The following is a 24,703-nucleotide window of genomic DNA, read 5'->3' on the forward strand; positions in this document are numbered from 1 at the left end:
ACGCATGTGTAACCCAGGTCACTAAAGAGATTCTGTTGATGTAAGGAGAGAGAAAAAAAAAAAGACTAACACTTGTGAATATATATAAAACAGTTATTTTATTAATGTCTGTGGGGAAAGAAAAAAAATAGAAAGTTTAAGATTCTAAGAGAAAATAAGAAAATGCATAAACTAAAATCATAAAACTCATTTAGAAAATGTATCCAATTTAGCAAGACAAAGATTGGTTCAATTCAACGAGTGGGAGTTAGCCCCGCCTTAATAGGTGGACTCAGGGCAAGGGTGATGCAACACTTTTTGCGAGACACTGAAGCGGCTAGTTCAAGTTACAGAAGCTGCTGGTGCGATCCTAAAGAAAGAAACGAGAATTAGAACAAACAAACCAAGATTTAAATCAGAGAAACAATAGAGAAACTTTTAGATTAAAGTGTGGATTGAGATTCATCAGTCAAACGTTACGAGTGAACGTGATATTGACTGCTACGAAGAGAATACATTTTCCAAAGTTGGAAGTTTTGCCCTTCATAGCCGATGAATTGAGTTCTCTTGGTGAGTGTTGTAATTAAATAATTATTTTTGTGTGTAAAATACTTGATAAATTGTATTGAATTACTAAATTCTGATGTAATATGCTGTTGTATGTAAAAGAGTTGACCCTTTCGTTATAATGGGAAGAGTATTGCATGTATGTGTTGAATAATTAATGTTTCAGAGTTAAAAGCCACCTCGAGTGGTTAATAGAGGTTATTTTAACGAATTTCGTCGTGTATTTGAGCTATGAGTTAATGCGCGGTCATGACGCACATGTAATACGGGCAGATGAGGCCTAAGTGCGTCATCGGAAAAATAGCTCTTTGCACATACAAACTATATGTGCTAAAGTAAGACGGAATTGCAGTAAAAGGAAAAAAAAGTTGAATGTTGTTTATATGCAGGCTAACTGCTCTAATGATGTATATTTTTTGAAAGGAATGTCTAATTGTATTTTTGGCCTTGTCTTTGCAAGGTTGGGTCTTTTTCTTTCTTTCCTTTTCCCCTTTTTTCTTGTTTTTTTCCTTCTTTTCTACTTTTTTGTCTTTTCTGAGTCGGATGCTGCACATTTCCTGGACACCGGACGATTTTGGAGAATTGTATGTGAATTGTCCCTGCTTGCTTCACATCGGAAAAAAAAACGTTGCGAGCGGGAACTGGCGAGCCATTTGCCCATATAAGGAAGGACCGAGTTTGTGAATCAAGAAACGAACGGAGTGGTATGATTGTGCACACATCTGAATTGAACTGTGTTGATCCGAGATACATTGCGGAAGAAGGATCTCGTGAGAGCGGCATTCGAACTGGAACTGAGAATTAGTGTGTATATAAATTATATACATATAAAAAGAGGAATCTGAATTGTATTGAATTTGAGACTGCTAATTAAACAGTAAATTTTGACCTGTATTTTATTTTCTCTACTGTTATTTTTTTTTTTCAAATTCCATTGTATTTCATTTCAATTCATTTTGATTTTATATTTTATTTTTATTTATTTTTCTTGGAGAACGAGAGTAAAAAGGGTATTCTTATAGGGTTATCATTTGGAAGGATTGCATTTGAATTTAAAACGTTTACTTAACCTTAAATAAGCCAATTAGAAACAAATTGAATAAATAGGTAAACAAATAAATTATATACATATATTAATAGAATAAGGGTCAATTAAATTTATTAGCTTGAAACTAAATAGGTAATAAAAAAAAGAGAGAAACAATAATAATTATAAACTAAATAGGAAATATAAATTAGGGTTATATTAAGGTTACATTTATTTGTTCCACGGCAAATCCTTGCTGTTCTCCTGGTCATTATATATTTTTATTTTTTTCTTTCCCCACTGTGTGATGTGATGTGATGTTTAAAAATTTCACTGCTTTATTGTTTAATTCCTTAATACATCATCCCAAATTTTCTAACGCAAGTAGTGCTTGTCATAAATTATTTCTCCCCTTGCTGTTAACGCAGTCTCTTGAGCGATTCTGGTCTTCTGGTCACTGGTCCAAATTTTGAAGCGGTGCACTTCACGCTCATTTGCATATTTCGCTATTTGTAAGTGAGGGTTGTATTGTCGCCGCGACGCAGGTGACAGAAAGTTGGCGAGCCAGCCAGGAGACTGTTGCTTAGCAACAAGGACAGTAATAGGAAAGGTAGGAAGCGAGCAAATTTGTGAAAAAAAAAAAAAAAAATCCCCAGAGTGTTGACCCTACATTGTGATAATGGAAATCATTGAGAGAGAAAGTGTGAACATTGAAAATGCGCTTATAGTCAAAGGCCTCACGTTGACCGAGGCGGATGATGAGCTAGTAACTTTCTTGCAAAAGTTTGGCTCAGTTAAACGTAACTTGATAATTGATGATCAAACTTCTGAGTTCCATCAGCATGCTATTGTGGAATATGTTCACAGCTCTGCGATGCTGAATTTAACGCCAATGTTACCCTTAACCCTGGGAAGCCTCTTGAACCCAAGTGTCACATTCCAAGTACGAGCTCTGGCTAGCGTCTGTAACCGGACAGCTAGTGATGAAGTCACTGAGGGGTATATTGAAAAATTGAAGGCCCTTGCTAAAGAGAGTGAGAGGCCCCTCTCAGATGTGCTTCAGGAGGAGTTGGAAAAACTCCAAGCTCACTCTGCTAACTGTACTCCAGAAAGAGCACAAAAAGCTTGCGTTGATGATTCCCTTAGTTCAGAGGCGTCTTGTTCTCCGATACTCTTATCGACCAATGCAGAAACTGTAGGAATGCGAATCCCAGAATCCAAAGACCCAACCAAGAGACGGATGGCCCCAATGGCCTTCCCAAATCCAGAAACCACTGTTGATGGTGTCACAGTGACTACCAGCCCTGGTTTCCCTGTGAACATTGCAGACCCACCGGGTATTCAAAGAATGGTAGTAGAGCACATAGTAAAGACAGCTGATGCTGCAATGGTGCAACAAACCTCAGTTCGCCTTAGGATTTTCTCAGGGAGGTGCCCACGCCCTCCAAATGAACCTGATTTTGATACTTGGCGAGCAAGTGTAGACCTTCTGCTAAGTGACCCGTCTGTTTCAGATTTACATAGAGCACGTAGGATCTTAGACAGCTTGCTGCCTCCCGCTACAGACGTAGTGAAGCATGTGCGACCTCCAGCCTTGCCTGTGGTATACCTAGAGTTACTAGAGTCAGTGTACGGTTCTGTAGAGGATGGTGATGAACTGTTGGCCAAATTCATGGGCACCTTACAGAACCAGGGTGAAAGGTCATCTGATTTCTTGCATCGGTTGCAAGTTCTTCTGAGTTCAACGATCAGGAGGGGAGGTATTGCGGAGAAAGATCATGATCGTTACCTCTTGAAACAGTTTATGAGAGGGTGTTGGAACAATGGCCTCATTGACAGCCTTCAGTTAGGAAAGAGCGAGTCTCACCCACCCACTTTTGCTGAATTGGTTGTGTTAATTCGAACAGAGGAGGGTAAGCGTGCCTCCAAAGAGGAGCGAATGAAAATACACCTTGGGTTGTCAAAAACTCCTGTTGCTTCCCCAAGGCCACGGTCTGCCACTCAGCAAGTGTCTGTCTATTCACATGAGACATCAAATTCTAGCAATTCGGAAACTGACTTCCTAAAGAAACAACTTGCAGAAGTACAGGCCCAAGTTGCTACTCTAGGTCAAACTCCAAGCCAGAAGCGCCTGAGTGGGTGTTCTGAGAAGGCAGAGTTGAACACTTTGAGGAAAGTAGTGGAAGAGTTGTGCACTCAGGTAGCCTCTATGAAAGCATCCATGGCTCAAGAAGTGAAGTGTGGAAATTCCGATGACTCAGAAGTCGCTAACCTGCGACGACAAGTTGCTGAACTGCAAGCTCAGAGTGCTGCTCAAAAGAGTTATAGAGACCACTCCCGAGAGACTGCTAGTCCCCGAGTTTTTCCGCCACAGAATTCGTTTGAGACCGACACAGTTAGAGGTGCTAGAAGGGCCCAACCAATGGCCAATCGGCCTCGCCCTGGGTATTGTTTCCGTTGCGGAGAGGATGGCCATTTGGCTGTTGCTTGCGATAATCCTGCAAATCCCCCGAAAGTTGAGGAAAAGCGGCGTAAGTTGAGGGAACAACAGGCCCAGTGGGACTCTCTGCATGGGAATTCCTCTTTGCCTTTAAACTAAGGGAAGTCTCTGTAGCGGGGCATACAGAGACAAGGTGTAAAAGTAACCGCCCTAAATGTTATAGGCAAGTGCCTGTCGCTAGCAATCATGAGTCACCCTTAAAGAATCTACCGAAGGGGTTAGTAGGAGTAAAGTGCACTGCGCAGATCAGTATTGGTGGTAAAGAGGTAGGCTGTCTCCTAGACACGGGCTCTCAGGTTACTACGGTTCCCCAGTCATTCTACGAGGCACATCTGTCTAATCACACGCTGAAGTCGTTAGAAAATTTGTTAGAGGTGGAGGGAGCTAATGGGCAAGCCGTGCCATATTTGGGTTACATCGAGTTGGCCTTGAGGTTTCCGAAAGAGTTTGTAGGTGTTGAAGTCGAAGTCCCCACTTTAGCTTTAGTAGTTCCGGATCTAAAGAGTATGTCACAAGTTCTTGTCGGTACAAATTCCCTGGATGTACTTTATGGCCACTGCATTAGGGAGAATCAGAGTAACCCTTGTTCGAGCCTCCAAGGATACCAGGCAGTGCTTAAAGTCCTGGAGGCAAGATGGAAGCAAACTAGCAGTGAAGCATTGGGGCACGTGAAGCTGATAGGGAATTTACCTGAAGTCATACCTGCCGGGAACACGGTGGTCCTGAATGGTTCAGTTCAGCTTAGGGAACCTTGTATGGAGAAATGGGTGACTCTTGAGCAACCATCGGCCCCATTCCCAAGCGGTCTCTTAGTTGCAAGCTGTGTGCACACATTGCCTTCTAGACGACCTTCTCAGCTGTCCGTCTTACTTAAAAATGGTACTCAAACAGATATAACGATCCCCCCTAAAGCTGTACTTGCTGAGATCCATGCTATACAGAGGGTTATAGAGAAAACAGCCCAGAATTCAAGCGAAGTTGAATCATCAGCACCTACCCATGCTAACCTTACCTTTGATTTCGGAGACTCTCCTTTGTCTTCAGACTGGAGGGAGCGGATATCAAACCGGTTAAATTCTATGCCTGAGGTCTTCTCTTTACATGATCTTGATTATGGCTGTACAGGTCAAGTGAAACATCAAATCAGATTAACTGACGAGACACCCTTTAAGCATAGGGCACGCCCGATCCACCCCCAAGACATTGATGCTGTTCGAAAGCATCTTCAGGAACTAATGACTGCTGGAGTGATTCGTGAGTCTGAGTCCCCCTTTTCTTCACCCATAGTGGTAGTCCGAAAGAAAGATGGCTCGGTGCGGCTCTGTATAGACTTTCGGAAGTTGAATTCCCAGACGATCAAAGACGCATATGCTCTGCCCAATCTAGAAGAGGTTTTTTCTGTACTTACCGGCTCAAAGTGGTTTTCGGTGCTTGATTTAAAGTCTGGGTTCTATCAGATTGAGATGGATGAGGCCGATAAGTGTAAGACTGCTTTCGTATGCCCTCTTGGATTCTGGGAATTCAATAGAATGCCCCAGGGAATCACAAATGCGCCAAGTACATTCCAAAGGTTAATGGAGCGGTGTATGGGTGACCTCCACAGGAAACAAGTATTAGTCTTCATTGATGATTTGATAGTCTTTTCAAAGACCTTGGAAGAGCATGAGTCGCGGTTAGTACAAGTCCTCGATCGACTTAAAGAGTACGGATTGAAGTTGGCGCCTGAAAAATGCCGTTTCTTCCAGACATCAGTCAAATATTTGGGGCATGTCGTCTCGAGGGACGGGGTAAAGACTGACCCGGCTAAGATTGAAGCTCTAAAAACTTGGCCAAGGCCCACAAATTTGAAAGAGCTAAGAGCTTTCTTAGGTTTTGCGGGGTACTATAGAAGGTTCGTGTGTGACTACTCGAAGATAGCTAAACCTCTTACAGGACTCACTGAAGGGTACCCTCCACTTCGTAGGGGCCGCAGCGGGAAACGAGAGAGGGGAGAGTACTTCAATACCAAAGAGCAGTTTGGTGATCGGTGGACTATTTCATGTCAGAATGCTTTTGACGTCATCATTTCTAAGTTGACCTCTGCTCCTGTTCTGGGCTTTGCTGACCCCAAGCTCCCATATACACTTCACACCGATGCCAGTACTACGGGGCTTGGTGCGGCATTGTACCAGGAGCAGGATGGGCAGATGCGGGTAATAGCGTTCGCCAGCAGGGGACTGACAAAGAGTGAGGCAAAATATCCTGCACATAAGCTTGAATTCTTGGCGTTAAAGTGGGCTGTTACGGCCAAGTTCAGCGATTATTTGTATGGCACAGACTTCACTGTTGTAACAGACAGTAATCCTCTGACATATGTTTTGACTTCTGCGAAGCTTGATGCTACCAGCTACCGCTGGTTGTCTAGCTTGTCGACCTACACCTTTAAGCTCCAATATAGGGCTGGGAGTCAGAATCAGGACGCAGATGGTCTTTCCCGGCGTCCGCATGGTGAGCCCTTGGATGATCTGATCTCTCAGAAGGAAAGAGAAAGGATCAAGCAGTTTACACTTCACCACCTTGCGGAGCCTGGAAACGGGTCTGATTTTCTCATGGCAGATGTAGTGAAAGCCATTTGTGAGAGACATGAGGTGATTGGTTTGCCCGAAGGGCCTGGTTTGGCACACTTTTCAATTACATTAGTCGAGTCCCTCACTCATTGTGTTGATGCCTTGCCGAATGAGTTGCAGCACGAAGCTGAGCATGGTCTGCCTGATCTCCCTAATCTCTCAGAGACCGCATTAGCAGAATGGCAAGGGAAAGATCCAGAGCTTGAGATAATAATTGAGTGGATGAGGAGTGGGACTAGGCCAGGTACTCTGAGGGGCCAGCCACCTGAAATAGTATTGTGGTTGAGGGAGTGGAGTCGACTTGAGCTGAAGAATGGGCTGTTGTATAGGAGGAGGCAGGAGCATGGGGTCTCTCGCTATCAGCTTGTATTACCAGCAGGGCTAAGGGAAATGGTATTGCGCAGTCTACACGATGACATGGGGCACTTGGGTATTGAGAGAACCCTGGACTTGGTGAGGTCCAGGTTCTTCTGGCCCAGGATGTCTCAGGCAGTGGAGGAGAAGATCAAGACATGTGAGCGTTGCGTGCGCAGAAAGAGGGCTCCAGACAGAGCAGCTCCACTGGTCAACATTCAGACCAGTAGACCTTTGGAGTTGGTCTGTATGGACTTTTTGTCGTTAGAGCCAGACCACAGCAATACCAAAAACATATTGGTCATAACAGACCATTTCACGAAATACGCCGTGGCGATACCGACCCAGAACCAAACAGCTCGTACGGTCGCGAAATGTCTGTGGGAAAATTTCTTGGTTCACTATGGCTTTCCTGAGAAGCTACATAGTGACCAAGGGCCCGATTTTGAATCCCACACCATCAAGGAGTTGTGTCATATTGCGGGTATTCATAAGATTCGTACCACGCCATACCACCCCAGAGGTAACCCGGTAGAACGTTTCAACCGGACACTTCTCCAAATGCTGGGAACATTAGATAATGAGAAAAAGTCCAGGTGGAAAGAGTTTGTGAAGCCCTTAGTGCACGCATACAATGGTACGCGCAACGATACAACCGGGTATGCTCCTTATGAGCTCATGTTTGGGCGGCTGCCTCGCTTGCCAGTTGATTTAGCTTTCGGGTTGCCAACAGAAGCTCCGGCCAAGTCTCATTCCCAATACGTGAAGGATTTGAAAGATCGGTTGCGAGAGAGCTACGAGATAGCTAAGAAGAACTCTGTTAAATTAGCAGAGCGTAACAAAGGAAGGTTTGATAAACGCGTGGTTGTTTCTACCTTGGAGGAGGGTGACAGAGTCCTTGTGCGCAATGTTAGATTGCGAGGGAAGCATAAGCTCGCTGACAGGTGGGAGCAAGGTGTCCAAGTAGTAGTCAAGAGAGCGGGAGACTTACCAGTGTACACTGTCCGACCAGTTGGGCAGAGTGGTCCTTTCAGGACGTTACATCGAGACTTGTTGTTGCCCTGTGGGTTTTTGCAGTCGGATCGAGATGAGCAGCAGTCTAAACAAAGAGTTCGCAGGCCCAGAACTAGAGCCTGTGCTAATAAGGATGATTCACAAGAGTCAGAGTGTGAGTACGAGTCTGAGACCGATCAGTTCTTTAGTCCTGTACTTGGGGACATGTTGGACTTTGAAACTCGGGTTCTGGTGAGCCCTGAGCAATTACCCTGCTCAAACCCTCAGAAAGTCCCAATTGACTTACCTGCTGTTGAACCTGCAAGAGAGAGTATACCTACCTGTGAGTTATTAGAGGAGAATTCAGAGGAACCTGTAAGGGAAAGCTTACCTGAGTCTGGAGAAGTAGAAACTCCTTATGTTGAGCTGGAATCTGGTCATAGTGATCCAGGGGTTTCGGTAAGGGAAGAGCCAGGATTGGATCTCTGTCCTAAGTCTGTAGGTGAATTTCCTTCTCAGGAGGTTGAAACAGACGTTGATAGTGAGGTTGAGAACACAACTATGAATGCTGGAGTTGATGAAAGTGAACGAGAGAATGACCCGGAGTCCGAGGAAGGAGTTATTCCCAGGCGTTCGCAAAGAGAGCGAAGACCTGCAAAAAGGTTTGAGTATCCCCAGTTAGGGAATCCACTTACCGTAGTGATTCAATCTCTGTTGCAAGGTCTAAGTATGGCATTCAGTACTTCTTTGGAGGAGGTGAATGCTTCTACTATTGACGATGTGCCTGTAGTTGTGGCTCAACCCAAAAAATATGCAGATGCAGCGAGGACGTGCATGTATTCAGGAGGGGAGGGTGTAACCCAGGTCACTAAAGAGATTCTGTTGATGTAAGGAGAGAGAAAAAAAAAAAGACTAACACTTGTGAATATATATAAAACAGTTATTTTATTAATGTCTGTGGGGAAAGAAAAAAAATAGAAAGTTTAAGATTCTAAGAGAAAATAAGAAAATGCATAAACTAAAATCATAAAACTCATTTAGAAAATGTATCCAATTTAGCAAGACAAAGATTGGTTCAATTCAACGAGTGGGAGTTAGCCCCGCCTTAATAGGTGGACTCAGGGCAAGGGTGATGCAACACTTTTTGCGAGACACTGAAGCGGCTAGTTCAAGTTACAGAAGCTGCTGGTGCGATCCTAAAGAAAGAAACGAGAATTAGAACAAACAAACCAAGATTTAAATCAGAGAAACAATAGAGAAACTTTTAGATTAAAGTGTGGATTGAGATTCATCAGTCAAACGTTACGAGTGAACGTGATATTGACTGCTACGAAGAGAATACATTTTCCAAAGTTGGAAGTTTTGCCCTTCATAGCCGATGAATTGAGTTCTCTTGGTGAGTGTTGTAATTAAATAATTATTTTTGTGTGTAAAATACTTGATAAATTGTATTGAATTACTAAATTCTGATGTAATATGCTGTTGTATGTAAAAGAGTTGACCCTTTCGTTATAATGGGAAGAGTATTGCATGTATGTGTTGAATAATTAATGTTTCAGAGTTAAAAGCCACCTCGAGTGGTTAATAGAGGTTATTTTAACGAATTTCGTCGTGTATTTGAGCTATGAGTTAATGTGCGGTCATGACGCACATGTAATACGGGCAGATGAGGCCTAAGTGCGTCATCGGAAAAATAGCTCTTTGCACATACAAACTATATGTGCTAAAGTAAGACGGAATTGCAGTAAAAGGAAAAAAAAGTTGAATGTTGTTTATATGCAGGCTAACTGCTCTAATGATGTATATTTTTTGAAAGGAATGTCTAATTGTATTTTTGGCCTTGTCTTTGCAAGGTTGGGTCTTTTTCTTTCTTTCCTTTTCCCCTTTTTTCTTGTTTTTTTCCTTCTTTTCTACTTTTTGTCTTTTCTGAGTCGGATGCTGCACATTTCCTGGACACCGGACGATTTTGGAGAATTGTATGTGAATTGTCCCTGCTTGCTTCACATCGGAAAAAAAAACGTTGCGAGCGGGAACTGGCGAGCCATTTGCCCATATAAGGAAGGACCGAGTTTGTGAATCAAGAAACGAACGGAGTGGTATGATTGTGCACACATCTGAATTGAACTGTGTTGATCCGAGATACATTGCGGAAGAAGGATCTCGTGAGAGCGGCATTCGAACTGGAACTGAGAATTAGTGTGTATATAAATTATATACATATAAAAAGAGGAATCTGAATTGTATTGAATTTGAGACTGCTAATTAAGCAGTAAATTTTGACCTGTATTTTATTTTCTCTACTGTTATTTTTTTTTTTCAAATTCCATTGTATTTCATTTCAATTCATTTTGATTTTATATTTTATTTTTATTTATTTTTCTTGGAGAACGAGAGTAAAAAGGGTATTCTTATAGGGTTATCATTTGGAAGGATTGCATTTGAATTTAAAACGTTTACTTAACCTTAAATAAGCCAATTAGAAACAAATTGAATAAATAGGTAAACAAATAAATTATATACATATATTAATAGAATAAGGGTCAATTAAATTTATTAGCTTGAAACTAAATAGGTAATAAAAAAAAGAGAGAAACAATAATAATTATAAACTAAATAGGAAATATAAATTAGGGTTATATTAAGGTTACATTTATTTGTTCCACGGCAAATCCTTGCTGTTCTCCTGGTCATTATATATTTTTATTTTTTTCTTTCCCCACTGTGTGATGTGATGTGATGTTTAAAAATTTCACTGCTTTATTGTTTAATTCCTTAATACATCATCCCAAATTTTCTAACGCAAGTAGTGCTTGTCATAAATTATTTCTCCCCTTGCTGTTAACGCAGTCTCTTGAGCGATTCTGGTCTTCTGGTCACTGGTCCAAATTTTGAAGCGGTGCACTTCACGCTCATTTGCATATTTCGCTATTTGTAAGTGAGGGTTGTATTGTCGCCGCGACGCAGGTTACACATGTTCATTTGTTGTCATGAACAAAATGTTCAACTCAATATTAAATTCCACAGGGATCTTTGGATCCTTACAACCAGGGTGCATGCAATTTGAGAATAAAGTGTTTTTTGTGTGTTTTTTTTCCAAATAAATCTCGAACCACAGTGCTTTGTGGTGCTGCTGTTAAACTAAATAACATTTATAGAATAATTATGAACTTAAATGGAACAATATCGCAACATTTCAACAAATAAATTATTTTATCTGTTTTTACATTTTAATTCAGAGCGAGTTTAATTTAATTAGAGCGAGATTTTCACCTTTGCCTTGTCCTTTCCTCATTGGGAAGCGCTCATATGATAGCCAAACATGTTTGAGTATGTCCTCTGTAGGCCTACCTCTCGGTTTCATATGGATTACATAATCAGATAACATTTGTTAAATATTTAGACATTTAAAGGCTTTAGACATAGCCGATTTCTTATCGTGAATGAGCTGAGGCAAGTGGCTTTCGGTTAATTTTTGTGACGCGCAGTTCCCGGAGACAGAGACGAAAGACAGACTTTTGTCGTTAGCTTAATATGAATAAAAGTGTACAGTTTTGAACGATGAAGGAAACTACTCCTAAATTACGGAGTAGCCTATTAAATTCTTTTAGCTTTTATGAGAAAGATAAATCCAAATGAACGCGCCGCTGCGTTTGTCGAACACTAATTCAACATGCCAGAATAAAACCCAACTTTAGAACAATGCATAGCGTGGTGTGCCAAAACACTTAATTATAAACTTCAAATCAAAATAATCTCAACACGCTTTGCGACATTTTGAAAAGTTGTGCATACATTAAGGGGACTGGAACCATGAACATACTGAAATAAACATCCTCTAACGATCCTCTAACAGGGATGTTTAGACCAGAAGGAAAACCCCATACCCCCTGGCAAATCGCTTGCATAAAAACATGTTTATAAAAACTCTTTCTGTAGGGAACCCCAAAATATATAGGCCTATATTTTTATAACAGAACTGCTTTTGAAATTATGATTGGAATTATTATACAGATGTAAATTCAGTCATTCTGTTGGAAAATATTTGTTCCTTGGTGTAAAATGGAAATGCATGGTAATTTTATTTTTTAAATATTTAACAGAAAATTATAAGGTGTAACAGAGTTTTAGAACTAGACAAATCTATCTGCATTAATAATATAAAATGCATTAATAATATAAAAATTACAGTAGTCCATGTTTGTTCGGGATTTGAACCCGTGTCATCTAAAAACCACTCAGCCACAAATTTACTCACTGAGAAATGCCCAAAAGTTGGTTTGTCAGTGTGTGTGTTCGCTCACACGAGCGAGAAACGCTCTTCATTCGTCTCATTCCTCAATAGAATCGTAAAAATAATCAGCTTCATTGCACCCAATTAATTTTTGTTTGTTATTTTTGTTATAAATTATTATTCTTTTTTTGTTTGTTATCGCGCTGCTCCCCCGGGGACGGGCTCTTGCCCACCAACGTCTACAATATGAAATATAGGCTATATTGTTGTCTCTATTTTTAAGTTTTGATTCTATTTTTCTGTTCTAAAAAATTCTGTTTACCATAGTTGTAGTAATTCATCCTTACTGTTAATTGACATTAAACGCCACTTACATTTCAAAATGCGGCAATTGCTGCTGTTTTGCACAGTATCCCTTTGCGCCACCTGGCGGTCATTTCGCGAATGACTTTGAAATGCGACTGGTTAATTTTTGCCACGGTGGTTTTGCCACGGCGGTAGTAGGCATTCTGGTTGACTACCTACTGTAACCAGTCATTTACACTGTCATCATTCGGGTGTTGATAGCGCATGATTGCAGGTGAGATCTGAACAGCACACGCTGCTTTCTGTGTTTAAACAGGCACTCCGTGCTAAATCAGACACAAAACAAAAATGATAAGGCTGAACAGGGCTATACATAAGCCCGGGGTGTGAAAGACAATCGGGACAGTTGATCAGGTGAACTGTCACCACCCCGATCAGGGCCGTTCTGCGGCATCATGAAAGTTTATCATTTGTGTGTGTTTTTAATCCTTGCCAATTTATACATTCACCGAAACATGCACACTGACAGTGAGTACTGAATAGAGTTCGTTTTCAAGTCTTCTTGCACTTGAACAGACAAATTTGCACAAAATTTATGTCCAAAACATGTCTGTCTTTCATTCGAGTATCCTAGCAAACATAGTCGGTCATGTCTTAAGTGAACGTAAACAGTGCAGAAGGACAACGCATGCGTACAGTTTCAGTATATTGGATCAGTGCATTATGTTTTAAAGTGACAACAGCCTAATATTCCTGTTTTTAATCAAACTACTGTAAGACTGTTACGAATCATGCCTTTGTGGTTCCTCCCACTCACCACCAGAGGGTTCCCTCACCTTAGTATTCTAATTCACCCATTTCTAATAATCCTCGTACCTGGTATTGATTGCCTCCACACCTGTTCCCTATCTACCAGACTATTTGGTACAACTTCCGGGCGCCGACGAGAGTGGCAGCATGTCCATGTAGCTCCATGTGTTTTTCATCAGCTTCATCTTTTGTTTTACTTTTTTTTTACTTCACAACCCTTGGATTATGCACTTTGAGGAGTGTTTTTATTCTATCCTATTCTATCCTATGGATACGGAACTGTTATTGCAATGCTCTGGCGGCAACAGACTTGTTTATACAAGGAATAAGCTGCTCGCGCTACGAAGGAATGCTGGTGGTGTTCACGTTAACATCCCCAAGGAATTGTGGTGCTTTCGGGGCTGTAGAGCTGGAGTTAAAATGAGGACGAGGCGACGGGAGAAGAGGTGGAGATATAAGCCCTTAATTCCATCGATAGTGATGGGGAATGTGAACTCACTGGCTAATTAAGACTGACGAACTGGCTACCCATTTGTTGAATGCCCAACTAGGAAAAACAGGACAATAGACCTCATGTATGCAAACGTGAGGGATGCATACAGCGCTGCCCCCCTACCCTCACTGGGAAAGTCGGACCACAACCTCATTCATATCCAGCCAATGTACTTGTAAGCCAAAGGTACAGAGGCTACCGGTTGCTACACGCACCCTCAGAAAGTGGATTCCTGAAGCAGAAGAGGCCTTGAGAGACTGTTTTGAATCCACTGACTGGAGTGTTCTACAGAATGATGAGGATTTAGAGGTCACACATACCACAATTGACTACCTGAACTTCTGCATGGACGTTGTAGTTCCTACAAAGACTGTGCGCTGCTTCCCAAATAATAAACCTTGGGTGACCAGCGATGTCAAAAACCTTCTTAATAAGAAGAAGAGGGCGTTTAAGAATGGTGATCTGACGGAGCTGAAGCACGTGCAGAAGGGGCTTAAGGAATGTCTGAAAGAGGCAAAGGAGTCATACAGGAAGAAGGTGGAGAGTGAACTACAGGCGAACAACATGAAGGAGGTCTGGCAGGGATTGCGCAACATCACTGGATGTGGGGGAGTATAGAAGCCTTGTTGAGGACTTTGTGGGATGGTGTAGGACTAACCAGCTGCAGCTGAACACCACCAAGACTAAGGAAATGGTGGTGGACTTCGGGAGGCTTGCCACTCCCGTGCTGCCTGTCACTATTGATGGGGTGAATGTGGAGACTGTCATTACATACAAGTACCTGGGGCTACATCTTGACAATAAACTAGACTTGTCTGCCAATACTGATGCACTTTAAAAGAAAGGACAGAGCAGACTTTATTTCCTTAGGAGGCTGGGGTCCTTCAATGTCTGCAGCAAACTCCTGCTTATGTTCTACCAGTCTGTCATGGCCAGTGTCCTTTTCTATGCTGTGGTATGTTGGGGAGGCAACATTAGGAAGAGGGATGCTGGGCGACTGGACAGGCTGGTGAGAAAAGCTGGCTCTGTGGTGGGCATGGAGCTGGAGTCACTGACATCAGTTGCAGATAAGAGGACCCTGAACAGACTGCTCTCTATAATGGACAATGAATGCCACCCCCTGCACATCAATCTCTCCAAGCAGAAGAGCATGTTCAGTGGCAGGCTCCTGTCTCAGTCTTGCAAAACAGACAGGCTGCGTAGGTCCTTTGTCCCTAGGGTCATTCAGCTCTTCAATGCTACACAGAAGGGGAGGAGTGTGATTGATTTAAGTGTTTAAGTCTGCTCTTCAAACTACCCTTTGTACCATGCCTTCATCTGGGTGCCTTTATACATAAACATAATCTACCCTGGACTACCCTGGACTGGACTGATTGGCACTGTTTGACTCCCTTGTTGGCTACATTAGCCACTTGCCCTGGTTTATACACCATGATGTTTTCTATTTTAACTTAAACTGTTTCTTCAATTCTTTTTCTTTTTTTTTTACTTTTGTCTATATGTAGTTAAGTAAATAATGATTATTCTATTTTTTATATATTGCGTAGCCTGTTGTACTTGAATCGGATATAGAATTTGCACTGGCAGTGTACTTGATAACCACTCTCTTGCAGTATGATACCATTGCTCCTTTCTGCATTCTTTTTCCCATACCACTCATCTAACTTTGTTAATGGAACACTATTGGCACACTATTGGCATCTTCCTTTGTATATTTGTAGTACTGTATGTATGTCTGCGTGGATGTCTTGTCTGTGTGTCTATGGCCCCATTTACACTGCATTTACACTGCAACTCACCCACACCAATAATTTTCTCTGATTTAAGTATCCGCACCCGATGGTCAAAGTACTATTATTCTTATGTGTTGTTACGCATGAGGATAAATGGATGATCATCACCACCTTCAACAGCGGACTCGAGGCGACGGTTCATGCGCGTATGTAATACAATGATAAATGAGCACTGCTTTTAAATGAATATTTCTTTAAAACAAAATTTATTTGACAGAATTTCATTTTCTTAATGGCATAAACAGGCTCTACTCCCTTGAAACTTAAACTGGAATGGATCATGCTCATATTTTACAGAATGTAGTTAATATTTTCGTTAATAATGATTTCTCTATCCACCCGCGACCCACCCAAAATGAATCAGAATGTTATTTTTATCAGCCTACTTGACCCGCCCGATCCGCGGATTATCCGCAGAGCCCCCGCGGATATAACCGCGATCCGCACATCACTATAATAATTTTGTCTGCTTCTGCATCCATTGCATATCGAGCCGTTTTACTTCATTTTCCGGGCCAGAACGTCTACATTTGGTTGTTTCGGCAGTGTATAGTGTAAATGCAAATATCGGATACGGGTCACTTTTAAAAGAGGATGTAAGTGGGTCGTCAAAAAAATCGGATATAGTCAGCAAATCGGAATTGGGCATCAAGACCTGCACTGTAAATGCAGCCTATGTGTATGTATGATATGTATAAGCTATAGGACACCTTAATTTCCTTCGGGATCAATAAAGTATCTCTACTCTACTATTTAAGGCACTCTCTAACACTAATACTCTGTGAAGTCATGTTTTGCCTTGGCTGACATTACTGAGCGTTCTATTGTTATTTCTGCCTTGCCTGTGTTTGACACTGGACTGTTTTGTCACGGTTCATGAATTCACTGGCTCATGAATTCACTGGCTCATTCTCGCTCTGTGTGGGTGTGGCCGTTGATTACCACTCAGCTGATTATCAGCGCCAGCTGCCACTCATCATCTACATCTGACCCTGTTAAACTACTCTCACTTTTGCTTTTCAATAAATTTGTGTTATCACTCGCAATTGAATCCTCTGTTTATTCCAACGTGACATGTTTACCCTGTTTTTAACCATTGCTGCCTGCCTTTTGTTTCTGCTTCATGTACCTGGATATATCCTATGATTGGCCTAGCAGCGCCAAGCACGATGGGCAAGGACTAGTGATGGCAAAATGAGGCTTCCTGAACCACTGAGATCTCGCAGCCCATTGCTTCAGCCAAAGGTTCATTCAGCATTGCTCACTAGTGACACCTAGCTACTGTGCAAAGAAATAGCAGACAAATTCATTAATTCTGAACCAGTGCATGACTCTGACTCTTTAACACTACTACATCTGCTTTTTACTACTGCTGACAACACCCACAAGGTGGCGCGAGTTTCGAACCGCCTTTTATCCAGAAGCGACACTCAGACCAAACCGATGACGTATCCACACAAACCGAGGCCTCGTTTGTCATCAGTCACGTGATTTTCACGTTAACAACACAAGCCTCGAATCGCGGCTTCATCTGGCACGCCCATTTTTTCTCGACACACGCTCCAACGCCTCGGTTCAAATGTCACATCACTAGCAAGGACTTCCCGTATGGCTTCCGGTTGAGCAGGGTATGCTGGCGAGTTCTTGCTGCCGCTCCGCTCTCTGAACAGACATTGTGATGCGGTGTACTTTATGTATGCCAGGAGTTTGCTTCTCTTGGTGCTGGCCTGGTGGCCTTCTTTTGACTCTGTGGACTCACAGATAGGCCTATCTGGAGCTGGTGCTGACGCGGCTTCAATGAATATGGCCTTATGCTGCGTTCACACCGGACGCGAATAGCGCGTCAAATTCGCGCCTGCCGCGTCTAGTTTGATGCTTGACCACTTTGTGTTAATTCGCGTGTCAAGAGCGAAATTGACGCGCGTAAAAACAAAAGTTTGAAGCAAAATTTACGCGCGTCAGAGGCGAAAGTTTCGAAATCCGTTGGCAGCCATCTTTTTTAGATGTTTATCGAGCATTAGCATTAGCATTAATCGAGAGAGTCACCGCTCGTATATGCTCTGGAGAGCAGAAACAGCTGCGTAGGGGACATCGTCGCTGTACTCTGGTCCACCAGACCCTCCAGAGGGTTTCAGGAGTTTCACAATTTGCTCCAGGAGCTAGGTTTGGTGGACCTAACGGTGAGGACGCTGACAAGGACAGCTTAGGCCGTAAGGCCTCGGCCTCGAGTGGTCGCTGTCTGACGAGCCCGCGCTCTACAGCCGGGCGCGAGGTTCACCCTCGCCCACACCCACCTAATCTGTCATTTATTTTTGTTTTGATAATAAATGGAGCCAGCCTCCAAAAGTGAAACCTGTCCTGTGATTTTTGTTTTTATACACTAAATTGTGTTTGTTGTCTTTACATTAGAATAATAATGTTTCAGATAATCTAGAATAGATATGGAATAAATAGCATTCAATACAAAATGAGTATCTCTCATATATTGAAATCGAATTTTTATGTGAAAGATTTGCTTTGTTGTGCATTTTAGTCATATTACAAAATAATTGATTGAGGCCAAACATAAAATAACATTATAAACTGTCACTTCACGTAGCGCGAATTCGCGTCAAACGCGTGAATGCACAAATAGCACTAATAAAATCATTCGCGCTTAACGCGCCAGACGCTCAATTCGCGCTATTCGGGCTGTAGAGCGCGGGCTCGTCAGGCAGCGACCACTCGAGGCCGAGGCCTTACGGTCTACGCTGTCCTCGTCACCGTCCTCACCGTTAGGTCCACCAAACCTAGCTCCTGGAGCAAATTGTGAAACTCCTGAAACCCTCCGGAGGGTCTGGTGGACCCGAGTACAGCGACGATGTCCCCTACGCAGCTGTTTCTGCTCTCCAGAGCATATACGAGCGGTGACTCTCTCGATTAATGCTAATGCTCGATAAACATCTAAAAAAGATGGCCGCCAACGGGTTTCGAAACTTTCGCCTCTGACGCACGTAAGTTTCGCTTCAAACTTCGGTTTTTACGCGCGTCAATTTCGCTCTTGACACGCGAATTAACACAAAGTGGTCAAGCGTCAAACTAGACGCGGCAGGCGCGAATTTGACGCGCTATTCGCGTCCGGTGTGAACGCAGCATAATAAAATCATTCGCGCTTAACGCGCCAGACGCTCAATTAGCTCAATTCGCGCGAACTTGACGCGCGAATGAGGCGTATTCGCGTCTACCGCGCCGCGCTCTACGCCTCATTCGCGCCGCAGGAATTTTTTACGCGCGTAACGCGTCTTTGCATTGACTTAACATTGAAATCACTCGCGCCTGACGCGCTATTCGCATCCGGTGTGAACGCACCATTACAGTACACCTCCTGCCAGCTGTTATCCCTGAAACAGAATTATTATCTGTCTGGGGACATCTACGACCACTGTGACAGGGCTGGAATACTGCGGCCCAAGCGGTATATTCATCGGAGTACAGGACAAAGCTATGTCTCTTCCTCGTCTTCTTCCATCTCAGTTTTGAACTGCCGACATAGGATTAAAAGACTGTTTTACTCTGGGGTTGATTTTACTAACTTATCAGCTCTGCCGTGTGAGCGGCATTCCTGTGCTGCAGTGTCTTCAAGCCCTTTAAAAGTCGCGTTACTTAATGTGCGCTCTGTGAACAACGTGATTTCCTTATGGAAACATGGCATAAACAGGACGATGGTCTTCTTTTTAATCAGCTGGCTCCAGCGGGCTTTGGACTCATTAACGTCTCGCAGACTACAGGTAGAGGTGGTGGTATTATAGTTGTCAATAAACTGCAATACAAGATTCACCCTGTGTTCGTACCTCTTTTTAAAACATTTGAATATCTTGTTTTAAACATATCTGATTCTCATTCTGCTCTCCATGCTGCTGTGGTCACTATCTATAGACCTCCTAAACCGAATAAGGACTTTCTGTCTGAGTTTGCTGATCTTCTGTCTATATTGTATGTCAAATTTGATTTTAACATAAATGTAGATCAGAAAGCCTGTGTCATAGCCAAGGATTTCCTATCACTCTTGGACTGCTTTAATCTTTCTCATTTTGTAAATGTCCCCACTCACTGTAAAGGTCATACGTTGGATTTAATTATTGCAAATTATTATTTTCTCTCTAATTTCTTTGTTGTGGATGCTGGACTTTCTGACCATCTAGCTATCTTCTTTAATATAGAGATATTTCAAACTAGTAGAGAGACTTCACAAACTATTTCATTCCGTAAATGGCAATCAATTGATCACGCTACTTTAGCAAATTCGATTGTCTCTTCTTTAGATGTTATGTCCTCTGCTCCTCTTGAGGATACAATCTTAGTATTTAACAATGTTCTTATAGCCAACTTGGACTTCTTTGCAGCCATAAAAACACATGTTTCATTTGTTCAGACAGCCCCCTGGTATAATGATGATTTGCGTTTACAGAAGGCTGCGTGTCGGAAATTGGTTCGAAAATGGCGTCGCTCTGGTTTAAATGTTTCACCAAGCTTGGAAAGACTGCTTGTCAGACTACAGAGTAGCCATTGAAACTGCGAGATCTGCTTATTTCTCAAATATTGTTGAAAATAATCAAAACAATCCCAGACAGCTCTTTCATACAATTAACAGTCTACTTAATGTAGATAAGTGTCAGTTCTTTGACTTTATCTGGTTGGTTATGTAATGAGTTTCTCAAATCTTTCAGTGAAAAATTTTACAATATTCACACAAATATACATACTTTGTGGTCTGCTGATCTCGCAGCTAATACTCTAAGTTTCTCTGGCACTCCTTTCTCCAAATTTACTATATTACAATCTGAGATGCTCTGCAAGCAGGTTTCTTGTATGAAAGCTACCACATGCATACCTGATCCCATGCCTTGTAGCCTGTTTAAATCCTGCTTTGGTCCTTTATGTCCCTTAGTTCTTGCTATGATAAATTACTCTTTGTCATTTGGGGAGGTGCCAGCACCACTTAAAACTGCTGCGGTCACTCCCATTTAAAAAAAGCAAAACTCTGATGTGAAAATTCTGTCAAATTATTGCCCAATCTCAAATCTCTCATTCCTGGCTAAAATCTTGGAGGGTGTGGTTGCGGCCCAATTAAACAAACACTTAATTGAAAATAAACTATTTGAGTCCTATTTCACTGATCGCAGTCAATTTATTTTTATGGGTGGCTATAGGTCCAAAGTTGGTCCTGTTCATACTGGTGTCCCACAGGGGTCAGTATTGGGTCCCTTACTTTTTAGTATGTATATCTATTCACTTGGTCAATTATTAAGATCTCTCGACCTTAATTATCACTTTTACGCTGATGATACACAGATTTATATCCATTCAAGACCGGGTCAGCAAGTGGACGTTGTGCATCTTTCGAACTGTATTGCTGAGATCAAGATTTGGATGTCCAATAATTTTCTGGCTCAAAAACAGAAGTTATGCTCCTTGGATCTCCTCATCAACTGCGAAAGGTTGGGTCTCCTACTCTGTCTGTTGATGGTGTTGCCTTGGAGTTTCAGAGCAAATAAAAAAATCTTGGTGTCTTATTTGATGCCACACTTTCATTTGAGCCTTTTGTACAGAATACGGTTAAGACATCCTTTTATCACCTCAGAAATGTAGCATGTTTACGTCCTATGTTGTCCTTCTCAGTTGCTGAGAGGTTGATAAACTGTTTTGTCTTTTCACGTATTGACTACTGTAATGGTCTTCTAGCTGGGGTATCTAAATCATCAATTGACAAACTGCAATATCTACAAAATTCGGCTGCTAGAATATTGTCTGGGGTCAGGGCTAGAGATCATATCACCCCTGTCTTGGAGTCTCTGCACGGGCTACCTGTCAGGTACCGTAATGATTTTAAAATCCTTATGTTGGCATATAAATCTTTGCACAATCTAGCTCCTCAGTACTTGACTGATTTATTAATGCCTTACACACCTCGTCGTTATCTGCGTTCCTCTAAGAGTGGTCTCTTGGTTGTTCCCAAGACACAGCTTCGTTCTAGGGGTGATTGAGCATTTTCCTTCTATGCTCCTAAGCTTTGGAATTCATTCATCTTTCCGATCGACAAATGCCTTGATCGCGGTTCTCTGTTCCTCTTTTAAAATTAATGCGCTGTCGATATCTTCTATAACAGACGTGATGGCGGAATCTACACATCTCAATTCTTCAGTGGCAGCCATCTTCGTTGTAAACGAATTCAACCCAAGCGCTCTTTGGTGATGTGGATGATTACATTACTGTTGATCATCTGTCCATCATCGTATAAAGCCCGCCCTGACAATTTGATTGGTCTGAACAGCTTTGGTTCGAGCATAGTTGCTCCACAATGGATCAAGTCCAGACCGAACTTCCCAACCTCAAATGTTGTGGGCGGGGCTTAGTTCGGCTGGCATCCAGGCTAGATCAACCCCTGCCTGTCTGTATTACTGCTTTTACTATTAATAAAGCTCCAACTCTGCTGACTCATAATTTTCAAAGACCTAACTTTATTTATGCTATTTTTATGTTTAATCTTTGTGTACAAAAGGCTAAGCTTTAATGACGCTGGTGCCCTCTGCTGGACATTTAATTTGTTGCACTTTAGGATATTATTTCTGAATCACCTGACTATCATTCCTGTAATTTTATTGGGTTAGATCGGGAGAACTGAATGTCAATCAAAATGTGTTCATGCCCAGACATGTAATGTTGCTAAATCTCGCGGCAGGTTTGTAGTAATCTCCGTGCTGATCTGGTCTGATTTCTAGCGGATTTTTTGCTCATACTGTGTGCGTACATCTTAAAAGTAAGTAGTTAAATACTCTTTCATATTGGTAGATTTAGTTGCTGCTACGTTATATTGCAATTCTAAAAGTTTGTTTATTCCTTTGAGGTAGTCAATGCACACATAAGCTCGATCGCACATTCATTTCAGCATAAAACATGCTGAATTAGACTTTGAATGTTACTTTTTGAATATTATGTGATGTAATATTATGTGATAGTTTATTTAAAGTTATGTGTATAAACCTGAGGTAAATGCACAGCTGCTGGACTTGTATAATATGTCCTTATCTTTATGCTATTGCATTACTTTTATTTTGTCCAGTACTGTTTCTGCCTCATTGTATACTGTATATTCATTATTATTATTATTGTTCATTTATAGAACCACACCCATACTGATGTATGAAGCAAAAGACAACAGTAATGAACTTTATTATGGACATGGACCAAGTGATTTATTGTTCTGAACAATCTGTAGCGGTTGTCATCTAGTTTAAGATCCGCACCTCAACAACTTTCATACAATATTTGGTCCTTCGAGCCGGATCAGACAGCTACTACAGTATCACCATGTCCAGAATAGAAAGACAGGCTACCTCAGATTTACCAGTGGTTAGACCACGTCGACAAGTCATCCCACCAAGATACTTAGATGACTTCTATGTTGACTACACAATGCCATGTCAGCTACTTCATTCTGATGAACAGCCCACAAATGGTGGAACTGGACCTGAACCAGGTAAAAGGCCTGCCTTTAACCCTCTGAGGTCTGAGCTGTTTTCTGGGCCCTGGAGGTGTTCTGACATGCTCTGACATTTGTGTTTTTTTCTGTTACTAGTGACATTTTCATGGCTAAAGTCTGATTACACTGTATTCAGCACAAACTCTGCTACAATAATATATCAGCAGCATGTGTGTAAAAGTTTGTAGTTTTGAGATAATAACATTTATGCGTGGTTTGTGAAAATACAAAAAAAAATTCTCACTGAAATAAGGCCATGAAACCCATACTGATTATTTCTTCACAAGACTTTTGAAAATTGTATGACATAGCCTAGAATATTTGCTCCAAAACTATGTGAAAATCACCCTGACTGCTCATTCAGATAAGACAATATATTGATTTAAAATTTCTAAGACGTGTTTTGTGTGACAAAGCCATATGCGAAGAGGCGTGATCATCTCATGAATATGTAAGCTTTTAACACCTGAGAAAGACAAAGACACTCCCCTAACTGCCCTATTAGGAGCGATCAGGCCCTGTCATTCAGAGCAACCTTGCACAAAGAATGAGGAGATTTAAAAAAGAATGGCTTTTAGATTGTTTGGATTTATTTACAACACAACACAATCCAAAAATACAAATGACAAAAGAGCACATTGAAAACAATGATCCAAAGACAGAGACCTTTGTGCCATTCCTAAAAACATTGTACATACCTTTAATTTCCAAGGTGTTTGATTTTCACTTTACCATGTTCATGTACAGAGACTCATGTGAATGTTGAAGTCAGCAGGACTCAGTTGCATCTGGTCCCTGAAAAAAAAAAAAAGGAAAAAACTGTGAACATACTGATATCAAGAGAAACTATAGGGCTGCACGATTTTGGGAATAGATTTTAGATTTTTCTGGTTAAAATTTCTTTTTAAAATTCACAGAATACACACACACACACACACACACACACACGTTTCCAACAATATAAAATGAACACCAGGTTTGTTGTGCCTTGTAGGCATAGGCTACGCAGTGCTGCATAAAATAATAATAACAATAAATTAAATCTTCCAAAAGATTTCAAGAACAACTACGCTAGAGAAAAATATATTGATTATCATATGTTACTTCAAATGTTTCCATTCGTTATGATGATATGAAATGAGATAATAGTAAAAACATAAAGCCAAATGTTTGGTGCATTTTTCCTTTCAAACGCAATCGTGCTCCAAAATATGATACATTCAAACCCACAGCGCGCTCCAAAATATGATACATTCAAACCCACAGCACGCTCCAAAATATGATACATTCAAACCCACAGCGCGCTCCAAAATATGATACTCAAACCCACAGCGCGCTCCAAAATATGATACATTCAAACGCCATCGCGCTCCAAAATATTAAACATTATGGTTATACATATCTATGTTTGAGCAGATATCCACAAACAGTATTTAACAGGAAACACGGGTCTAAATAGTATAATATTCACCATATATCTAGCAACAGTTCAACTGCAATGTGAAGTTTATGCAACAATACCATA

The 24,703-nt window shown here is 41.5% G+C and overlaps 1 protein-coding gene and 1 long non-coding RNA gene across 8 annotated transcripts in view; one reads left to right on the top strand and one right to left on the bottom strand.

Annotated features, from left to right (window-relative positions):
• Positions 1–24,703, bottom strand: part of LOC309475950 (uncharacterized protein) — a 90,812-nt gene that overhangs the window by 11,588 nt on the left and 54,521 nt on the right. The gene's annotated exons all lie outside the window — the stretch shown is intronic.
• Positions 8,459–10,317, top strand: LOC309476401. The gene is made up of 2 exons (XR_014198109.1): positions 8,459–9,422; positions 9,880–10,317. It is a non-coding gene; the product is annotated as an uncharacterized lncRNA (long non-coding RNA).

The sequence above is a fragment of the Leuciscus leuciscus genome, assembly GCF_965113295.1.
Source record: "Leuciscus leuciscus genome assembly, chromosome: 15".
Classification (NCBI taxonomy): Eukaryota; Metazoa; Chordata; class Actinopteri; order Cypriniformes; family Leuciscidae; genus Leuciscus; species Leuciscus leuciscus.